Source organism: Gallinula chloropus (genome assembly GCF_964237585.1).
Source record: "Gallinula chloropus genome assembly, contig: HAP1_SCAFFOLD_166, whole genome shotgun sequence".
NCBI classification, from domain to species: Eukaryota; Metazoa; Chordata; class Aves; order Gruiformes; family Rallidae; genus Gallinula; species Gallinula chloropus.
The window spans coordinates 143,670-166,317 of record NW_028168824.1 but is presented as its reverse complement, the minus strand read 5'-3'; the positions used below and the strand labels follow the sequence as shown (position 1 = coordinate 166,317).

The window sequence follows — 22,648 nt, the reverse complement described above, 5'->3', positions numbered from 1 at the left end:
GATTGGAGGGTATGGAGCAAGGCTGGTTCACCTGGACTTGTTGAGCAGCTGATGCTTCGCTTCTCTGCCACCTTCACCCATTCGTCCTCCTCCAAGGACGGTGCCTACCCGTCTGCCTGCCCTGCCCACAAGTTTTCCCTCCAGTTCTAGGCTGTAGTGGCCACATCTGGTCTGGATGTGGGTGCTCTTGGCGCCGTGACGGTGTTTCAGAGCACTGTGGGAACTTGAGGGTCTGTCCTCACAGACCAAAGAGACCTCACAAGGTTCCTTCCTGTGCCCAGGTGGACAAGTATTTGCCACTATACGTTAAACAAAAGCTGCTTCGGCAGAGGAAGAAGCAGCGCTGTGTCTTCGAGGTGCTGCCCTCGGCTGGGACCCTGACTCCGGGACAGCGCTACAACGTGCGAGTCAGGTTTACACCCACGGAAGAGGTGAGATGGGTGGGCGTCACACCCAGGTGCAAGGCCATGTGGCAATGGGAGGCCAGTGTGGGGAGGGGGAGATGAGGTCTGCCTCCATATGGAGCTTTCTGCAAGCCCCATACCCACCGTGCCTCAGTTTCCGCTCCCCCCCACCCCCGGTCCCCTCCTTGGAGAGGTGCTTTGACATCCCTACAGGGGACCGTGCATGGAGAGCATCAGGGCATTGCGGTGTGGCTCCTTCTCAGTGTATGGGTGGGCAAAACCCACCCGTCTCCCCTCATTCCCTCTCCACGGGGGCCTGTTTGCTGGCATGGGGAGAACCCCAGTGCGCTCGTGGGGGATGAACCCTGCAAGGGCTGATCTCAGCTAATCCCACTGCTGGTGAAGCCATGAAAAGGCGGGATCAGAACTCCCCAGCCTTGGTGCTGATGAAGCAGACACCAGGCATCGCTGCTCCGGTTGTGTGCGCTGGTTAAAGCCACATCTCTCCTACTGATACAGATTAACACATACATATTCATTAGAGTTTCTAAGAAAAGGCAGGGGTATGCAAATTACCTCCAGGAAGTACTTTACATTAATCCCTCCCAGATAGACCATGCTCAGTGACACTCAGGGGGCCTTCTGGTGGGCGTCAGGGATGAAGGCTGGATGTCTTCCTCTCAGCCCATGCTCTTTGCAGTTTTCTCCATAGCCTCAAAACCCCATCCCTGCCCAAACAAGTTAGGAACCCTTTAGCTGAAAACAAGATCTACTCTAGCTCTTCTATAGTCATTGGTCTCATTATTAATGACTCCCCCACCTTCACTTCTTTATCTTCAAGGCTGTTCCACTGTTGGGGTAAATTTTGTAGCTGCTCTCATGAACCAGCTCCCACAGCTACAGCCACATTCTACTGGAATCCCAAACAAATCTGTCCTCAAAAACATGCAAACTCTCCTTATATTTACATTTTATTAATTAATTGTCTGTTAAACTATACCTATATCCATCCCCTCAGCATTATTCCATGTCACTGAATCACCGGTACCAGCAAGCAGCCCCAGCCCAGGCCCCTTCCCGGGCTTAGCGGGGCTGTTGCCTGTCGTGGTTCGCCGCCCGTGGTCCCTGCGGTGCCGGCACATTCCAGGCAAACTGGGAATCCGCTTCAATGGTGGAGCGTTCCCAAAGGCGGTTTGAACGTGGCCACTTTGACTTGGAAACTGGTGGCTTATGGACACGAGAGCTCTGGCTTCCAGTCCAGTTGCTGGCCAAAGGCCGAGTGGAGATGACACCCCTGGTTGCGAGCGGTCGGGAGCTCCTCGCCCCTCTGATGGAGCGATACAGAGCGGATGTTTGCCTGCGGTGGCAGTGCCAGGACTGCCCGGGTAGTGTAACCCTGAAGGAGGAGGAGAAGCAGCCCCTGAGCCCACCCATAGGGACCTTTACAAGCGCTGCTGAAACCCCCATCAGTCCATTTAAATCCATGGGATACCCGGTTCCACCCAACGCCAGGAACCATCCCGGTTCCTTGGAGCCAGCGTGCCAGGGCCCCAAGCCCCTGCTGCACATCAATAGCCACTTCCCGTTCCCCCAGCGGTACTAGTGACATCCTAGACCTTGGGGCAAGGGATGACTCTGAGGCTCTGTCCCCTGGGACTTTGTGGAGAACCTTTCTGCACCTCTCTGTTTTCAGAAATCCTACAGAAGCGAGCTGAAGATTAACATCTGCCAGAGCACCCAGCACCTCCAGCTGCAGGTGTCGGGGCGTGGGCTGGAGCCACGGCTGGAATTCAGCCCCCCAGTACTGGAGATGGGACCATTGCTGCCATTCAGTCCTGGAGTGGGGGAGATGGTGGTGGTGAAGAACCCATGTGACTTCCCCATCGAGTTTTACTCATTGGAGTTCGACCAGCAGTACCTTATGGAGGAGCAGGTGAGAGGGAAGCTCTGGTCCCCATGGGCACGTTCACATAGTTTGGCGGTGCTCCAGCATTCCCAGGTTTGTGCAGGGGAGATGGAAGCAGTGTCCAGGACAAAGCCTGGTGGCATTTTGGATTTAGCCAGCTCTGCTGGAGGGCTGCGGAGGGGCTTGGTGTGGTGTTGGGAGGAAGGAATGAGGGAGAAGATAGGTTGGCTCTTGGTGTGATGGAGGTCAAGAAACACCTCCTGTGTATGGTTTCTTTTCCCGGCGCCCACAGGTCCTGCGGATGCTGAAGGACTATGATTGCCGCAACACCTTATTGCTGCCACCGCGTGCCCCCGGTGAGAAGCTGCCTCCAGAGGTGCTGGAGTACTATGAGGACCAGAGATGGCTGCAGGATGAGGCTGAAAAATCCAAGAGTGAGGAACAAGCAAGCCAGGACAACGGTGAGGGTTTGGGTTGGCCCAAGTGTGGATGCAGCAGGGAGTCCTGCCCACCTACCCTCAGCTCTCCATCCCCACTGCCTTCTCCATGGAAAGCCCATGGTTGTAGCAACTGCTTGTTCTCCAGTTTGGTGGAGGAACTGCAAGGCTGAAAGTCTGTGGCTTGTAACACACATCCTCCACCAGTCCCAAGTGCAGCCAAAGCGAGCTCCTGCCAGGGGAAGCAGTGGCTGGAGAGCTGCTGGCAGAGAAGGCCCTGGGGGTGCTGGGTGAGTGCCGACTGCACGTGAGCCGGCAGCGTGCCAGAGTGGCCGAGAAGGCCAGCAGCATCCTGGCTTGTGTCAGACCCAGTGTGGCCAGCAGGTCCAGGGCAGGGATTGTTCCCCTGTGCTCAGCGTTGGTGAGGCCGCACCTCGAGTGCTGCGTTCAGCTTTGGGCCCCTCACTCCAAGAAGGACATGGAGGTCCTGGAGTGAGTGCAGAGAAGGGCAATGGGGCTGGGGAAGGGGCTGGAGAGCAAAACTTCCGAGGAGCATCTGAGGGAGGCGGGGGTGTTCAGCCTGGAGAAGAGGAGGCTGAGGGGAGACCTTCTCACCACCTACACTGACCTGACAGGAGGGTGCCGAGAGGTGGGGGTTGTTCTCTTGACACAAGTGATGGGTGACGGGATAAGGGGGAATTGGCTTGAGCTGTGCCAGGGCAGGGTCAGATCAGACATTAGGGAAAGGTCCTTCCCCAAAGGGCTGTCGGGCACTGGCACAGGCTGCCCAAGGAGGGGGGAGTCACTGCCCCTGGGTGTGTTTAACAGATGGGTAGATGAGGTGCTCAGGGGTACAGGTTAGTAGAGGATGGGTACGGTAGGACTGGATGATCTCAAAGGTCTTTTCCAACCTTGTGATTCTGTCCCCTTGTGTCCCTCTACCATAGCGGGTAGGACAGGGGTGGGTTCTTCAGCCAGTAGAACCAGGGGCAGGGCCAAGGGAGAGTCCAGGGAGGTTTTCTTTCCCTACCTCTTCTCCCAGGAGCTGCTGGGATCAGGATGATGCTGTTTAGCACACTTGCTGTCATAGAATCATGTTGGCAGTTTGTGTTGAAGACCTCGGTTTTGGCAGAGTGTCCTCTGTCAGGATGCCGAGGGGTGGGGAGGATGATCAGGATCCCAAGTATGGAGGCAGCTGACTTTGGTACCTGGTTCTGCCCAGCAGAGCATCAGCACGGCACCCTTGCCAGCAAGGACCCCATGGGAGAGCTGGATGACAGCCCTGTCTCTAGGGCCATTGCCCGTCACCTCGGCATTGATACCTCCCCAGAAGGGCGCGCGGCCTAAAACCGCAGAGGGATCGTCGTCATCGTCCACGGGGCACCCCTGACAGGTATGTGAGCTGCTGGCCGCAAGGATGGGGGAAGCGGGAGAGACACATCCCAGCAGAGCTTGGTTGACCAGTTGAAGTGAAGCAAGGTGGGTCAGAGCTCTGCTGGCACATGGAACGGTCCCAGGTCTTTGCCTGGCTGGCGCAAGTGGTGCGGCTCATCTTGTGTGGACACACGTTGGGAGCGTGTTACCTCGTGTCCATGCTGCCTTGTGGGAGCAGACCCTAGCCCAAATTCAACCCCGAACCATGCCCAGATGTTGCCTGAGACAACACTGACCAACGCAGGCTGGGAAACGATCTGAGTGGGGGCACAGGGCTCAAATTAATGTGCTTGGCCCAGGGTTGGGGCCACCCCAAGAGACTGGAGAACAACCCTTCTAACCAAGCTGCCTCACTCGTGGTTTCCCCAAAAGGGACACTTGCTTTCAGACTGCCCCTGAGGCTTTGAGATCCTGCCTGGGGGCTTTCCAGACCCTGTCCCTGAAAAACTTCACAGGGCAGCTTGGTGACGCTCACTTCCTCTTGCTCTCTCTCAAGGAAAGACATCGGCGGCGGTCGCCTTGTCCAAATATTACGGTGCCGCCTGCTTGTCCATCGATGCGGTGGTGAGAGAAGCCATCTCAGAGGGGAGCAGCTGGGCAGCGCTCCGGGCCCGGGAGCTATCCTTATCCCAACCCACGGGCCTCTTAGTTTCTTGGTTTTGGGGTTATTTGCCCCTTCCTCTTCCTTTTACCTTCCCTTACTTCTCCCCCCCCGCCCTTCCGTTTAACCTGCTATTTTCCTTTAAGGAGCAGGCAGCTGTGTGGATCTTGGCCCTCAGCCGGGGTGAAACCACGACAAAGTGTCCTGATAATAACTCATATGATTGTAATGTATGAGACTGAAATACAGGAAATCTTTTGTTTCATGGTACATCTAGAAAACAGACTAAGAAAACAGACACTATGTGCTACATCTGGGACTCACCATGTTTAAAGATTACTTTTGTGATTCCCTCTTAGGTTGTCATTTATTTATAACAATAACACTTCTCAGTCTCAGTGTTGCTGAAGTTTATAGTAAGTACATTTGGTCACTGCCACACAGTGAGTTTGTTCTGTTTTGTTGGGCTGTGAATATGTCAATCCCAGTAGCTAATCAGAGAAATCATGATTTCAGATTGGTTTAATAAATGATAACAGGTGACATCCACTTAAGGAAAGAATAGATGCTTTAAAGAAATTCTATTAGTTTAGGATCTGGCACTCAGATAAAATTAATCCACAATCACTCAGCAAATCAATCAGTCAAGGGATATTTCCCCTCACGGCTTGTCAGAAATGAGCATGCCAGACAGAAATGTAAAAGTATGTGGAACAGGTTAGATTCCCTCTGAGATCCACAGATGATGCTCTAAGATGGCTTCCAAAGGCTACTGAACCCTCCTACTCTCCCCCTCTACTCTGCGCTCATGAGACCCCACCTGGAATACTGCGTCCATAGAATCATAGAATCATAGAATGGTCTGGGTTGGAAGGGACCCCAAGGATCATAGAGCTCCAACCCCCCTGCCACAGGCAGGGACACCAACCTCCAGGCCTGGAGCTACACAAGGCTGCCCAGGGCCCCATCCAACCTGGCCTTGAACACCTCCAGGGACGGGGAATCCACTACCTCTCTGGGCAGCCTGTTCCAGCACCTCACCACTCTTTCTGTAAAAAACTTCCCCCTAATATCTAATCTAAACCTTCCCTCCTTTAGCTTTAGTCCATTCCCCCTTGTCCTGCCATTATCTGCTCTTTTAAAAAGTCGAATCTCCTCCTGCCTATAAGCTCCCTTCAGGGACTGGAAGGCTGCAATGAGGTCCCCCCGCAGCCTTCTCTTCTCCAGGCTGAACAAGCCCAGCTCCCTCAGCCTCTCTTTGTAGGGCAGGTGCTCCAGCCCTCTAATCATCCTTGTGGCCCTCCTCTGAACCCTCTCCAACAGTTCCACATCCTTCTTGTATTGCGGGCCCCAGATCTGGACAGAGTACTCCAGATAGGGCCTCAGTACTCCAGATGGGGCCTCGTCCAGCTCTGGGGTCCCCAGTACAGGAAAGATACTGAGCTGTTTGAGGGAGTCCAGAGGAAGGCCATGAAGATGATAGAGCTGGGGCACCTCTCTTATGATGACAGGCTGTCGTGGTTTCACCCCGGCTGAGAGCCGAGATCCACGCAGCTGCCTGCTCCTTAAAGGAAAAGAGCGGGAAAAAGGGAAGTGGGGGGGCGTGTGTGTGTGTGTGTGTGTGTGTGTGTGAGAGGTAAGGGAAGGGAAAAGGAAGGTGCAAATAACCCCAAAACCAAGAAACTAAGAGGCCTGTGGGTTGGGATAAGGATAGTTTACTAAGATAACAGAAAGATACAATATAACAATGCTAACAGGACTTTAGAGCAAAAATACATGAAGCTGTTGATACACAATGCAGTTTCTCACTGAACCCACAGCTCAGGCCGTGCCACCCAGAGCCGTCCTGGCACCCGACCGTCCCCCAAGAACCGCGTGTCCCGGAGCTGCCCTAGGCCTTCCTCCCGTCAGCCCCCCCCCCCCCCCCCTTCCCTTTAACCTGCTATTTTCCTTTAAGGAGCAGGCAGCTGTGTGGATCTTGGCCCTCAGCCGGGGTGAAACCACGACAAAGTGTCCTGATAATAACTCATATGATTGTAATGTATGAGACTGAAATACAGGAAATCTTTTGTTTCATGGTACATCTAGAAAACAGACTAAGAAAACAGACACTATGTGCTACATCTGGGACTCACCATGTTTAAAGATTACTTTTGTGATTCCCTCTTAGGTTGTCATTTATTTATAACAATAACACTTCTCAGTCTCAGTGTTGCTGAAGTTTATAGTAAGTACATTTGGTCACTGCCACACAGTGAGTTTGTTCTGTTTTGTTGGGCTGTGAATATGTCAATCCCAGTAGCTAATCAGAGAAATCATGATTTCAGATTGGTTTAATAAATGATAACAGGTGACATCCACTTAAGGAAAGAATAGATGCTTTAAAGAAATTCTATTAGTTTAGGATCTGGCACTCAGATAAAATTAATCCACAATCACTCAGCAAATCAATCAGTCAAGGGATATTTCCCCTCACGGCTTGTCAGAAATGAGCATGCCAGACAGAAATGTAAAAGTATGTGGAACAGGTTAGATTCCCTCTGAGATCCACAGATGATGCTCTAAGATGGCTTCCAAAGGCTACTGAACCCTCCTACTCTCCCCCTCTACTCTGCGCTCATGAGACCCCACCTGGAATACTGCGTCCATAGAATCATAGAATCATAGAATGGTCTGGGTTGGAAGGGACCCCAAGGATCATAGAGCTCCAACCCCCCTGCCACAGGCAGGGACACCAACCTCCAGGCCTGGAGCTACACAAGGCTGCCCAGGGCCCCATCCAACCTGGCCTTGAACACCTCCAGGGACGGGGAATCCACTACCTCTCTGGGCAGCCTGTTCCAGCACCTCACCACTCTTTCTGTAAAAAACTTCCCCCTAATATCTAATCTAAACCTTCCCTCCTTTAGCTTTAGTCCATTCCCCCTTGTCCTGCCATTATCTGCTCTTTTAAAAAGTCGAATCTCCTCCTGCCTATAAGCTCCCTTCAGGGACTGGAAGGCTGCAATGAGGTCCCCCCGCAGCCTTCTCTTCTCCAGGCTGAACAAGCCCAGCTCCCTCAGCCTCTCTTTGTAGGGCAGGTGCTCCAGCCCTCTAATCATCCTTGTGGCCCTCCTCTGAACCCTCTCCAACAGTTCCACATCCTTCTTGTATTGCGGGCCCCAGATCTGGACAGAGTACTCCAGATAGGGCCTCAGTACTCCAGATGGGGCCTCGTCCAGCTCTGGGGTCCCCAGTACAGGAAAGATACTGAGCTGTTTGAGGGAGTCCAGAGGAAGGCCATGAAGATGATAGAGCTGGGGCACCTCTCTTATGATGACAGGCTGTCGTGGTTTCACCCCGGCTGAGAGCCGAGATCCACGCAGCTGCCTGCTCCTTAAAGGAAAAGAGCGGGAAAAAGGGAAGTGGGGGGGCGTGTGTGTGTGTGTGTGTGTGTGTGTGTGAGAGGTAAGGGAAGGGAAAAGGAAGGTGCAAATAACCCCAAAACCAAGAAACTAAGAGGCCTGTGGGTTGGGATAAGGATAGTTTACTAAGATAACAGAAAGATACAATATAACAATGCTAACAGGACTTTAGAGCAAAAATACATGAAGCTGTTGATACACAATGCAGTTTCTCACTGAACCCACAGCTCAGGCCGTGCCACCCAGAGCCGTCCTGGCACCCGACCGTCCCCCAAGAACCGCGTGTCCCGGAGCTGCCCTAGGCCTTCCTCCCGTCAGCCCCCCCCCCCCCCCCCCCCCTTCCCTTTAACCTGCTATTTTCCTTTAAGGAGCAGGCAGCTGTGTGGATCTTGGCCCTCAGCCGGGGTGAAACCACGACAAAGTGTCATGATAATAACTCATATGATTGTAATGTATGAGACTGAAATACAGGAAATCTTTTGTTTCATGGTACATCTAGAAAACAGACTAAGAAAACAGACACTATGTGCTACATCTGGGACTCACCATGTTTAAAGATTACTTTTGTGATTCCCTCTTAGGTTGTCATTTATTTATAACAATAACACTTCTCAGTCTCAGTGTTGCTGAAGTTTATAGTAAGTACATTTGGTCACTGCCACACAGTGAGTTTGTTCTGTTTTGTTGGGCTGTGAATATGTCAATCCCAGTAGCTAATCAGAGAAATCATGATTTCAGATTGGTTTAATAAATGATAACAGGTGACATCCACTTAAGGAAAGAATAGATGCTTTAAAGAAATTCTATTAGTTTAGGATCTGGCACTCAGATAAAATTAATCCACAATCACTCAGCAAATCAATCAGTCAAGGGATATTTCCCCTCACGGCTTGTCAGAAATGAGCATGCCAGACAGAAATGTAAAAGTATGTGGAACAGGTTAGATTCCCTCTGAGATCCACAGATGATGCTCTAAGATGGCTTCCAAAGGCTACTGAACCCTCCTACTCTCCCCCTCTACTCTGCGCTCATGAGACCCCACCTGGAATACTGCGTCCATAGAATCATAGAATCATAGAATGGTCTGGGTTGGAAGGGACCCCAAGGATCATAGAGCTCCAACCCCCCTGCCACAGGCAGGGACACCAACCTCCAGGCCTGGAGCTACACAAGGCTGCCCAGGGCCCCATCCAACCTGGCCTTGAACACCTCCAGGGACGGGGAATCCACTACCTCTCTGGGCAGCCTGTTCCAGCACCTCACCACTCTTTCTGTAAAAAACTTCCCCCTAATATCTAATCTAAACCTTCCCTCCTTTAGCTTTAGTCCATTCCCCCTTGTCCTGCCATTATCTGCTCTTTTAAAAAGTCGAATCTCCTCCTGCCTATAAGCTCCCTTCAGGGACTGGAAGGCTGCAATGAGGTCCCCCCGCAGCCTTCTCTTCTCCAGGCTGAACAAGCCCAGCTCCCTCAGCCTCTCTTTGTAGGGCAGGTGCTCCAGCCCTCTAATCATCCTTGTGGCCCTCCTCTGAACCCTCTCCAACAGTTCCACATCCTTCTTGTATTGCGGGCCCCAGATCTGGACAGAGTACTCCAGATAGGGCCTCAGTACTCCAGATGGGGCCTCGTCCAGCTCTGGGGTCCCCAGTACAGGAAAGATACTGAGCTGTTTGAGGGAGTCCAGAGGAAGGCCATGAAGATGATAGAGCTGGGGCACCTCTCTTATGATGACAGGCTGTCGTGGTTTCACCCCGGCTGAGAGCCGAGATCCACGCAGCTGCCTGCTCCTTAAAGGAAAAGAGCGGGAAAAAGGGAAGTGGGGGGGCGTGTGTGTGTGTGTGTGTGTGTGTGTGTGAGAGGTAAGGGAAGGGAAAAGGAAGGTGCAAATAACCCCAAAACCAAGAAACTAAGAGGCCTGTGGGTTGGGATAAGGATAGTTTACTAAGATAACAGAAAGATACAATATAACAATGCTAACAGGACTTTAGAGCAAAAATACATGAAGCTGTTGATACACAATGCAGTTTCTCACTGAACCCACAGCTCAGGCCGTGCCACCCAGAGCCGTCCTGGCACCCGACCGTCCCCCAAGAACCGCGTGTCCCGGAGCTGCCCTAGGCCTTCCTCCCGTCAGCCCCCCCCCCCCCCCCCCCCCTTCCCTTTAACCTGCTATTTTCCTTTAAGGAGCAGGCAGCTGTGTGGATCTTGGCCCTCAGCCGGGGTGAAACCACGACAAAGTGTCCTGATAATAACTCATATGATTGTAATGTATGAGACTGAAATACAGGAAATCTTTTGTTTCATGGTACATCTAGAAAACAGACTAAGAAAACAGACACTATGTGCTACATCTGGGACTCACCATGTTTAAAGATTACTTTTGTGATTCCCTCTTAGGTTGTCATTTATTTATAACAATAACACTTCTCAGTCTCAGTGTTGCTGAAGTTTATAGTAAGTACATTTGGTCACTGCCACACAGTGAGTTTGTTCTGTTTTGTTGGGCTGTGAATATGTCAATCCCAGTAGCTAATCAGAGAAATCATGATTTCAGATTGGTTTAATAAATGATAACAGGTGACATCCACTTAAGGAAAGAATAGATGCTTTAAAGAAATTCTATTAGTTTAGGATCTGGCACTCAGATAAAATTAATCCACAATCACTCAGCAAATCAATCAGTCAAGGGATATTTCCCCTCACGGCTTGTCAGAAATGAGCATGCCAGACAGAAATGTAAAAGTATGTGGAACAGGTTAGATTCCCTCTGAGATCCACAGATGATGCTCTAAGATGGCTTCCAAAGGCTACTGAACCCTCCTACTCTCCCCCTCTACTCTGCGCTCATGAGACCCCACCTGGAATACTGCGTCCATAGAATCATAGAATCATAGAATGGTCTGGGTTGGAAGGGACCCCAAGGATCATAGAGCTCCAACCCCCCTGCCACAGGCAGGGACACCAACCTCCAGGCCTGGAGCTACACAAGGCTGCCCAGGGCCCCATCCAACCTGGCCTTGAACACCTCCAGGGACGGGGAATCCACTACCTCTCTGGGCAGCCTGTTCCAGCACCTCACCACTCTTTCTGTAAAAAACTTCCCCCTAATATCTAATCTAAACCTTCCCTCCTTTAGCTTTAGTCCATTCCCCCTTGTCCTGCCATTATCTGCTCTTTTAAAAAGTCGAATCTCCTCCTGCCTATAAGCTCCCTTCAGGGACTGGAAGGCTGCAATGAGGTCCCCCCGCAGCCTTCTCTTCTCCAGGCTGAACAAGCCCAGCTCCCTCAGCCTCTCTTTGTAGGGCAGGTGCTCCAGCCCTCTAATCATCCTTGTGGCCCTCCTCTGAACCCTCTCCAACAGTTCCACATCCTTCTTGTATTGCGGGCCCCAGATCTGGACAGAGTACTCCAGATAGGGCCTCAGTACTCCAGATGGGGCCTCGTCCAGCTCTGGGGTCCCCAGTACAGGAAAGATACTGAGCTGTTTGAGGGAGTCCAGAGGAAGGCCATGAAGATGATAGAGCTGGGGCACCTCTCTTATGATGACAGGCTGTCGTGGTTTCACCCCGGCTGAGAGCCGAGATCCACGCAGCTGCCTGCTCCTTAAAGGAAAAGAGCGGGAAAAAGGGAAGTGGGGGGGCGTGTGTGTGTGTGTGAGAGGTAAGGGAAGGGAAAAGGAAGGTGCAAATAACCCCAAAACCAAGAAACTAAGAGGCCCGTGGGTTGGGATAAGGATAGTTTACTAAGATAACAGAAAGATACAATATAACAATGCTAACAGGACTTTAGAGCAAAAATACATGAAGCTGTTGATACACAATGCAGTTTCTCACTGAACCCACAGCTCAGGCCGTGCCACCCAGAGCCGTCCTGGCACCCGACCGTCCCCCAAGAACCGCGTGTCCCGGAGCTGCCCTAGGCCTTCCTCCCGTCAGCCCCCCCCCCCCCCCCCTTCCCTTTAACCTGCTATTTTCCTTTAAGGAGCAGGCAGCTGTGTGGATCTTGGCCCTCAGCCGGGGTGAAACCACGACAAAGTGTCCTGATAATAACTCATATGATTGTAATGTATGAGACTGAAATACAGGAAATCTTTTGTTTCATGGTACATCTAGAAAACAGACTAAGAAAACAGACACTATGTGCTACATCTGGGACTCACCATGTTTAAAGATTACTTTTGTGATTCCCTCTTAGGTTGTCATTTATTTATAACAATAACACTTCTCAGTCTCAGTGTTGCTGAAGTTTATAGTAAGTACATTTGGTCTCTGCCACACAGTGAGTTTGTTCTGTTTTGTTGGGCTGTGAATATGTCAATCCCAGTAGCTAATCAGAGAAATCATGATTTCAGATTGGTTTAATAAATGATAACAGGTGACATCCACTTAAGGAAAGAATAGATGCTTTAAAGAAATTCTATTAGTTTAGGATCTGGCACTCAGATAAAATTAATCCACAATCACTCAGCAAATCAATCAGTCAAGGGATATTTCCCCTCACGGCTTGTCAGAAATGAGCATGCCAGACAGAAATGTAAAAGTATGTGGAACAGGTTAGATTCCCTCTGAGATCCACAGATGATGCTCTAAGATGGCTTCCAAAGGCTGACGGGAGGAAGGCCTAGGGCAGCTCCGGGACACACGGTTCTTGGGGGACGGTCGGGTGCCAGGACGGCTCTGGGTGGCACGGCCTGAGCTGTGGGTTCAGTGAGAAACTGCATTGTGTATCAACAGCTTCATGTATTTTTGCTCTAAAGTCCTGTTAGCATTGTTATATTGTATCTTTCTGTTATCTTAGTAAACTATCCTTATCCCAACCCACGGGCCTCTTAGTTTCTTGGTTTTGGGGTTATTTGCACCTTCCTTTTCCCTTCCCTTACCTCACACACACACACACACACACACACACACACACACACCCCATCCCTTTTTCCCGCTCTTTTCCTTTAAGGAGCAGGCAGCTGCGTGGATCTCGGCTCTCAGCCAGGGTGAAACCACAACAGCCTGTCATAAGAGAGGTGCCCCAGCTCTATCATCTTCATGGCCTTCCTCTGGACTCCCTCAAACAGCTCAGTATCTTTCCTGTACTGGGGACCCCAGAGCTGGACGAGGCCCCATCTGGAGTACTGAGGCCCTATCTGGAGTACTCTGTCCAGATCTGGGGCCCGCAATACAAGAAGGATGTGGAACTGTTGGAGAGGGTTCAGAGGAGGGCCACAAGGATGATTAGAGGGCTGGAGCACCTGCCCTACAAAGAGAGGCTGAGGGAACTGGGCTTGTTCAGCCTGGAGAAGAGAAGGCTGCGGGGGGACCTCATTGCAGCCTTCCAGTCCCTGAAGGGAGCTTATAGGCAGGAGGAGATTCGACTTTTTAAAAGAGCAGATAATGGCAGGACAAGGGGGAATGGACTAAAGCTAAAGGAGGGAAGGTTTAGATTAGATATTAGGGGGAAGTTTTTTACAGAAAGAGTGGTGAGGTGCTGGAACAGGCTGCCCAGAGAGGTAGTGGATTCCCCGTCCCTGGAGGTTTTCAAGGCCAGGTTGGATGGGGCCCTGGGCAGCCTTGTGTAGCTCCAGGCCTGGAGGTTGGTGTCCCTGCCTGTGGCAGGGGGGTTGGAACTCTATGATCCTTGGGGTCCCTTCCAACCCAGACCATTCTATGATTCTATGATTCTATGGACGCAGTATTCCAGGTGGGGTCTCATGAGCGCAGAGTAGAGGGGGAGAGTAGGAGGGTTCAGTAGCCTTTGGAAGCCATCTTAGAGCATCATCTGTGGATCTCAGAGGGAATCTAACCTGTTCCACATACTTTTACATTTTCCATGGGAGGTCACCAGGGATGCTTTGAATTGTGATTCCCAGGATGGACAGCACGAGTTTCCCATGGTTGTTGTGTGTTCTGGCAGGGAATTTGTTCAGAGCCTGTTTTTCAGAGGGGGGTTACCACAGCCTTTCCTTCCTGATAATGAAGGAGCAGACTGTGCCTGGGAAGGGGGCCTGGGGGAGCCAAGAACTGGTGCTGGGATAAGTGGGTGTTGGTGATTTGTGAGCTGGTTTGCACTGGGAAGTTGGTGCAGGGAGACATGGCGGGTCGGTCTTCTTGGGCAGCATGCTGGAGGCGTCCGGGTGGACCTCACCAGAGAAGCTGCACGATTGAGACCTTCTGAGAGCAAGGCTTAGATTCAGCTGGCCCCGAAGGTCCCCTCCCAGCTCTCCTCACTTGGGATGCTCCCAGCCTCCCCAGGTTGAGAGAAATCCATGGAGATGATCTAAGGGTTCTACTTGGCCTCAGGGTCAATGAGCAAAGTGCAGGACCGCGTGGGATTGCAGTGAGCCCGGGTTGCTGGTGGTGACTCCTGGGGATGTTCTCTGTTTCCTGAAGGAAAATGGAGCAGCTGGCTCGAGAGCTGGAGGAGAAGCACCGGCAGGAGCTGGAACGCTTGAGGGAGGAAGAGCTGAAGAAGAAAACGCGTGGGAGGAGAGAGCTTGGAAAAGAAAGCATTTCAGGGCAGAAAGGCCAGCCTGGAGTCAGGCAGGTGGGTGGTTGTGTTTATACAGAGGGATGATAAAACCCTGAGGACCTGCCCATGGAGCTGCACTGTTCCCTGAGAAGCCAGGAGCTGCACGTGGGGGCGAGAACCTGGCTGCGGGCAACACGCGGGGCCGCGCTGGGAGACGGCAGCCCGTGTTTGAGCAGGCTGCTGCTTCACCGGGGAGGGTTTCCCATGGGCTTGTTGGGTGGAGCTGCTCTGCTGGGATGGCAGCTTCATGTAACTCCGTACGGTCACTGGGCAGTGCTGGGAAGTTGTAATCCAGGGTTTCTCCCCCTCTGCACGTGACTTACAGCCCTGAGCTGTGATCCGTCAGGGGTACGGCGTCTGGCAGGAGGTACTGCTGGGCCTTAGGCGTTCATTAGCAACCAGGCTTCCCAAAGAGTCAGCCAACCCTGGGGATTCCCAGCATGCTGGAAGCAAGCCCGGAGGACAGCACAGGAGTACGGAGGTGCCTGAAGTTCCCCGTTTGGGTTGGGAAGCTGTTCCCATTCTTGGCTTGTTTTCTGGGCTCCTCAAACACTGGAGAATTTGGTTTCAGTTGAGCTAAAGTGGGAACCAGAGCCATTGGGAAGTGGGATTTGTGGAGCACCCAGCACGGGGCTCGTATGAGGCTGTTTCAAAGGTGATCACATTCCTCCAGCCTTTGAGTCAGCCCTTTGAACCGCTCGTTGCTTTGTTTCTGCTCCTCCTGCCCAGAACACGAACAAGTCCACTAGCAACGTGTCAGATGGCAACGAGGGGTCCATCGTGAAGGGATCTACAAAGGAGCAGCCAGACTCTGTTGCAAGTGGCAAGAGAGAGAAGAAACAGCAGAGCAAGTGTTCCTTGAGGGACGAGGGCCAAGCAGTGGTCGTGCAGTCCTCGGACACGGAACAGGGGCAGTCCGAAAGTGAGACCCTCAGTGACAGTGAGAAGAACTTGGCCCTGAGGTTTAAGATCTATGAGGCGCTGCGGAAAGATCTCGCACATACTTTGGCATTCTGGGACAGGGTTCAGGGTACCCTGCAGTCCCCTCCAACCCAAGAGGAGGCAGAGCACTCCGGAGACCAGCGCCACCGTTTATCCAGCTGCAGGGTCCAGAAGGAGAGAGAGAAGGAGTGGCTGGGAACGCTGAAGTCTCTCGAGAATGCCAAGTTATCTCAGCCAGAAGAGGAAAGCGCAGAAGGATCTGCCAGAAGCCAGGGTGTTGGGGTGCCCTGCTTGGACATCCAGGTGCTGAGCCCAGAAGATGGCGCTAAAAAGATCCTGGAGAGTGGCAAGCTGCCAGTGGCAGAGCAGGTAAAGCCCTATGAGGCTCCAATGCTGAGCCTGCCATGGTCCAGGCCACGGTGCGTTGTGTCCCATCCGGTGACAACAGCACAGAACCTTGTCCAGGCCACTGATGCTGCTCCACAGTGGTCACGTGGCTGGGGAAGGTCCTCAGCATCCCTCAGATGGGTGGAAAGAGTGTGTTGAGGCATCCTGTCAGTTCAGAGAGGTTCCCAGCTTGGGAATCACTAGAAACGGTCCCAGGGTAGGACAGTTCATGGCCATTGTTCCCTTCATCTGAGTCACTTGGAGGAGAGGTTTCTCTCTAGGTCCCAGCACTGCTCTGGAGCCTACCCACCTCGCTGGGCATAAACCCCCATCACTGTTGGCAGCGCTGTAGGGAAGGAGCGTGAGGATGAAGGTGACAGGACTACAAACAGGGTTTTCTCTTACACTTTAGATCCTGGATGAACTAGGCGTGGGTCCCTCAGGGCCTCCCATTCCTCCCACCGTATTTTACTCTGTCATCCATTACCCGGGAAAGCGACTGGTCCCTGCAGCAGACAACGACCTCGAGCACTTCACCTTTGTTGTGCCAGAAGACACCACTGTGGAAGAAAGAAAGACCAAAACTCCCGTGGATGTCCTCGCCTTGCCCACAGTGAAGGTGCTGGGGAGGGGACCGAGCTGGGTGGCACGTGGTGGGGCAGGCGGGATGGAGAGGGGTCACTGTGGAAGGGCGGTGAAGACAGGTCGGGGCACTGCGTCTGTCCCTTCTGTCTGTCCAAGAGAGACGGCTCTACTGGAGAAATAGGATGGGGAGAACTAGGCAAGAGGGGAAAGAAACCACCTAAAGCCCTCAACTTCACTTGAGGAGAGGGTCCTGGGCGAGGAGAGCAGAACAAAGCCCAGGAAGGGAGACCCAAGTGCCCAGCACACATGAATCTAGTAGATGCTGGTTGCTCCTGTCTCTCCTGGTTGTTAACAAGCCGGTGGCTTATCTCCAGGGTGGAGATGTCTTGGGGGCTCACATCTCTCTCTCTCACCCTGTTTTCTCTCTCCCCTTGGTGGGAAGACACCAGAGGAGCAGCTCACCCCCACCAGAGCCCAGTCAAGAAAGGAGAAAGGCTCAGGCAACCGGGAGAAGCGGAGCCTTGGGCGCAGCAGGAAACATCTCCAGGGATCGGCCACGACAACGCCTGCACATACCCCCGAGGTGCGCCAGAGCAGTGTGGACATCGTCCCGACCCCAGACAGACCAGCCAGGTGAGCTGTGAGGGACGAGGTGATCCCTGTGCTTCGTTGCCATCTTGCCAAGTTGCCGGTCCCTCCACGGGATGGCAGGTCCACGACCACTGACTCAGGTGCTGCCATCCCCAGTGATGGGAAGATGCCAAAACAACAGTGTCCTTGGCCGAGCTTTCCTGGAAACAATCGGTTCCCTCATCAGCTCTGAAGAATAAAAATTCTAATGCATTTTACAACAATGTCCAATGCAACATTAAACTGGTATCAAGTAAAACCCAGAAAATTGTTACCCTGATATGGGGGGGGGGCTATAGAAATAGAAAGAATATTTCACAAGATTTAAGTCAGGTAATTTTGTAGCTTAAAGAAACAGATAAGGAGGCCCACAGGAACTGGCTTGCAGGGAGGTAGATTTTGTAGGGAACAGCTGTAGGAATTTAGGATTCAGGAGACAGAATGGGAACAGGATAACATCCATCACAGAGATGTCAATTATCTCTTCGTTAATGAAGGAACAGATGGCTGGAATACATCCATAGGTCTCCCTATACGGACATACATTAGTCCAAACGGATAAGAATACTGCAAGTTGGCAAGATTCTTGCGTTCCAGGCAAGGAAGTTGAAAAGTCCATCGTGAGGAAGACTCGGGGCCTTCATCCCATGGACCACCGGAGACCCAGGCAGGCCCACCATTTTTTTTAGGATCTGCGCAAGTGCGAAAGATGATAAACTAATTAGCATACGAGGCAAGGGTAGGCGGGCACGGGTAATTAATATGTATAGGTGTAAATGAATATTCATTATTAGATTGTATAAATACACGAACGGCTTGCTGTGTGGGGTGTGCACGTTTGTGGTGGAGAGATGCCCCGTGCAGCCAGTGCTGAATAAACATACCTGCTTTATAACTTTGGAGTTATAGAGTCTATTTTCCACACGTCATTTTGGCGGAATGATAGTGAGTGTGCGTCCAAAGCAAACAGTAAATCCAGATTCTCCTTCAGGAATGTATCATGTCAGCAGAAGCCTTTGATGAACGCAGCAGCTTCTGAAGTTGATGCTTGTGCAGGAGATTTATTAATCCGTTTATCTCCCATTCTAATTGTACCATGAATTGCTTGCTGGTTTATGCCTCAGTTTACAGTCGTAATGATCTTCCTAAAACCTTTTAGAAATCATACCCATAAATGAAGGTATCCTTGGAAACTTGCATTCTATCCTTACTTGGGTACTTCCATCCCTGTGTGTGTGTGAAGCCTCCCTCCCTGAGCCAGGTCTATCCAGCACCATAACAACTCAGCAATTGCAGCTCTGTGGCATTCCCATGGCGGTGACATCTGCCCTTTTAAAAACAGAGATTTTGGCATCCGTAACGGGAACCAGCTGATAATAAGATGTTGGTTTAACCCAGCTGGCAGCTAAATAAGCAGCAGCCATTTGCTCACACTTCTCCACCCCAGTGGGATGGGGGAGAGAATCAGAAAGGAAAAAGAGGTGAACTTGTGGGTTGAGAGAAAGACAGCGGTTTTTGAAGGAAAAGAGCTGAAATCCCTTGGGACACGGCTGCGGACACCGGGGGCTTTTTTTTTGTTTGGTTGGAAAAGAGCTGAAATCCCTTGGGACACGGCTGCGGACACCGGGGGCTTTTTTTTTTGTTTGTTTGGTGGGAAAAGAGCTGAAATCATTTGGGATAAGGCTGCTGACACAGGGGTTTTTTTTCTTTTGTCTGGTGGGAGAAGAGCTGAAATCATTTGGGATAAGGCTGCTGACACAGGGGTTTTTTTTCTTTTGTCTGTTGGGAAAAGAGCTGAAATCCCTTGGGAGAAGGCTGCGTGTTATAAACGGCAGTGACAAATTTGTAAATTTCCAAACATAATTTATTTAAGCAAGATGTGAGCAGGCAAAACAGTGCTGGGCCTCTGGAGGAGACCCTTGCTCCTGCAAACGGCATGCGCCTCACCCCTCTGGAGTCCCCTTTTTATAGTCCCGTAGTTCCGGGTACACGTGGCATATCCTGGTGTTTTTCTGTGGCCGTGTAAGCTGGTAGTGGGGGTCGTCCTGGTCTCTCGTAGTCCTCCTCTACCTTGTGTTCAGTGTCTTATTTGGTTAACTCATTTAATCCTACCAGGATGTTGCTAATGATAAAACAATGGTTCCCCTTTGCCTTGGTTGCCTATTCACAGCCATAGTCTGCCACAGGCACCAACTCAGCAAGCGCTGAAGTTCTTTCAGGTTGTTCCTAGTGATGAAACAATGGTTCCCCTTTGCCCTAGTTACTTATTTACAGTCATAGAAGGTTTGATAACAATCCCTAGATAGTCTACTTATTACACACTGAAGCCACATTAAAAATAGACAACATACAGAAATGGTCCACAGTGCTCTTTGGGTCTTTACATCTAACCTTTCTTTCAAAGGCATCTGAAGTTACCTGATCAGGGATCAGGACAGAGATGCTGCAATGAGCAAAATTCATTTATTCTAATGAATTATCATAATTCTAATATTCTTGGCCTTTGTAACATTTCCTTTTGTTTACATCAAACAGTCTTGATACAAAAAAGAAAATGTTCCAAAGATTACACAAATTTCGGGGCTGTTATCAGTATATCAAAATATTGCAGAACAACCTAGGAACTCAAGCATTACATCATTAAAATGCAATGGAATAAATTAAAAAGACATTCCCAAGAGACTGACAGTTAGAAAGGTGACAGTGTCCAATGTAAGCCAGGACAGTTTTAATTTTTTTGTTGGACTTTGATGCTACCTTCAGCACAGCTTCTCAGCTATTGATCTTCACCTAGCAGGTGAAGGTCCACACATCTATATGAAGAACTAAGATATGAACAGTTCCAAACTATGGTGAAGAGCCAAAAGGTTCCAGTCCAGCCTATATGAAAAATTTTTGGTGTAATACTTTCTGTTTCAAAGGAAACAGTTATGTGGGGTGTGACTGATGAAGTAAGCATTGTAATTAAAAGTATCATATGAAATAATGACATCATTAGTAATTGTATTTCGTTAGCAACTGTTGCACAAACAAAACCTGCGATCAGCTCACAAAAGAGGTTAAGACTTACAGTATAATTCTTCTTGTACAGAATTTAAAAAAAACATATGCTTTATTACTTTTTTAATCATACAGGAAACAACCTATACTTAACGCTTAATGAACTTATGTTGACAAAGGGAATATAGATTTGAAAATATCCGTTGATTGATCTTAATGTATATTACAATATGTACAGAAGCCTTTGAAAGCCGTATCTATTTATTGTGTTAAGTGTTACTATGAGAAATATCTAATCAGATATTTATGTGGCAAAATAAAAGTTCCACTACTAATTTGGTATGAAACTCAAAAAGAGAACTCATGCATCAGGGCCCACTAAAAAGTCCCTAGATATCATCTCTCAATAAAGAAGAAATGCAGTAGCAAAGATGACAAATTACAGTGTTTGTGAACATCAAGAAAAATAATTCTATTCATACAATCTTTTCTATTTTTGTTTCACTTTTTATTGGCGCTATAGTCTTCCAGGTATGCTTTAATGTTTATTAAAGGCAACTTCTAGAATAAATTTAATTTATTTTTCATTACAACGTGAAAAAATATATTGTTGTTCTTGTTCTGATGTTTTTGAGTTTCCTCTAATTCACACTGACATACAATGAACTTGTGGTACCACTGAGACTTTCAGGATACTGCATTACCAACTGCTTTTTCTTTCCAAAGGAATGCCTCTAAGTATACTGACTGTATTTTGTCATTATGTAATCTTCTTTTTAAGAAAATGTCAGCATCAGCTTCCTAACTTTGAGTAAACAAATGTGAATAGAAAACACATATGATATTTCAAGTTTTAACAGTGCAGGTCATGAAAAACATTAGTGATTCCTGATCCATAGTTCATAAAGGCATGATAAATTGTTTATATTCAGTATGTATAGCCGATGCTGCCATAACATTTACAAATTGTCAAGACTGGTGGCAGAAAGAAGTTTCAAGGGATTAGGAGGTAGGCAATCATGATTTTAGAAAAGGGACTTTTTGCTCTGTCAGTCACCCTTTACAATGAATTATTGGATGAAATTGGAAATGAGATTACCAGCGCAACAAAAATAGTCAGGCTAGGTTATCACAAACATTTCTGTTCTTGAACTTAATGAAGTCTAGACTTCGAAAACTTAGGCAAATAGTCACACACTGTCTCATGTAGCCTATGTGCTGGTGTAGAAAGAAAAAACCCACCATGAAATTTACTGTAATTGAATTGTTTTCTGTGAATGGAAGAAAATGGCTGAAAGGCTGCGTAGAAACAGAATGTTTGCTTTTCATACCTAAAGAGGGATGAGGAGTAGAAGTAAGGGCACATCAGCATGTCTGAGAGACTGAACGGCCCGAGGCATTGACATGTTTCAGGTTATTCTGTCATTACCAATGACTTCTTGACACATAGGAAATTTCCATTCTCCTTCCTAATTTTCATCAAAACCAGGACAATCAATTAACCTTTATTCTGTCACTAAGCACAAATAGCTTTGTGTCCTCTAAACAAAAGGATGTATGAAATCTTCTTTTGGAAAATGGTAAGAAATATTTACTAGTGCACAATCTTAAAATTTCTAAAACAATCTTCCAGTCAATATTTTTTTGTAGACCTCTCCGGTCTTAAGTTCTGCACTGCTTGTCTGAACTATATGGCTATGTCAATATAAGCATTATCAGAATTTGTATTTGGCATACAAATGAGATGCCAAAAAAAAATCTTAAAACACTTTAAAATGCTGAAATATTAATGTGAAGAGGAAAAAAACTGAATGGAGGGTTAGCCTTGGGAAGCACTGAAACTTCAAAGAAACAGGTGGGTTTTGTCAAAGGTATTTCACACATACTAAAACCTTGCAAAACGTGTGATTTCAGGGTATCTGCTTGAGGTGATTAGATTACTAAATTTAAACTTTCCCATCCACCTGAGAAACAGTGCTTAGAGCGCAAATATGTATGTCCCATAGTGCAGTTTGCACTCAGCCACCCATGAAATAACTGAGGGTGGGGGAGTGAGGGAGAGGTGTCCAAACAGACAATCCACCATTTGAAATGCTGGAACTGTTTTTATTTTGATTGGTACGCAGTAATGCTCGTGTTTCCAAAGGATAAGGAATATCTTTCTTAAAGATAAAATGTCAGCTTTATCTTATGCAGTGCATCATTGCCGTGAGAGACGCAGTGCAGACACATTTCATCTGTGTCTCCTTCTGTCTTGCACAGGCACGTTGAAAGGTATTTCAGATGGAGTTCACTGTAACATTAGTCAAACAACAGAAATGAGGAACTTTGCATTTTCCTATAAATGTGAATGGTATATTTTCTCCTTAATCCCTTCACTTGGATAACCAATCTGATATT

The 22,648-nt window shown here is 49.3% G+C and overlaps 1 pseudogene across 1 annotated transcript in view; it reads left to right on the top strand.

Moving 5' to 3' along the window:
* LOC311204148 (hydrocephalus-inducing protein homolog) overlaps window positions 1-17,255 on the top strand; it is a 67,535-nt pseudogene extending 50,280 nt beyond the window's left edge. The window contains exons 33-39 of the transcript in view: window positions 282-431; window positions 2,098-2,337; window positions 2,603-2,771; window positions 4,678-4,745; window positions 15,434-16,015; window positions 16,446-16,652; window positions 17,061-17,255. The product of the transcript in view is annotated as a hydrocephalus-inducing protein homolog (transcript). The remainder of the gene's footprint in view (window positions 1-281; window positions 432-2,097; window positions 2,338-2,602; window positions 2,772-4,677; window positions 4,746-15,433; window positions 16,016-16,445; window positions 16,653-17,060) is intronic.
* Window positions 17,256-22,648: the final 5,393 nt, after the last annotated feature.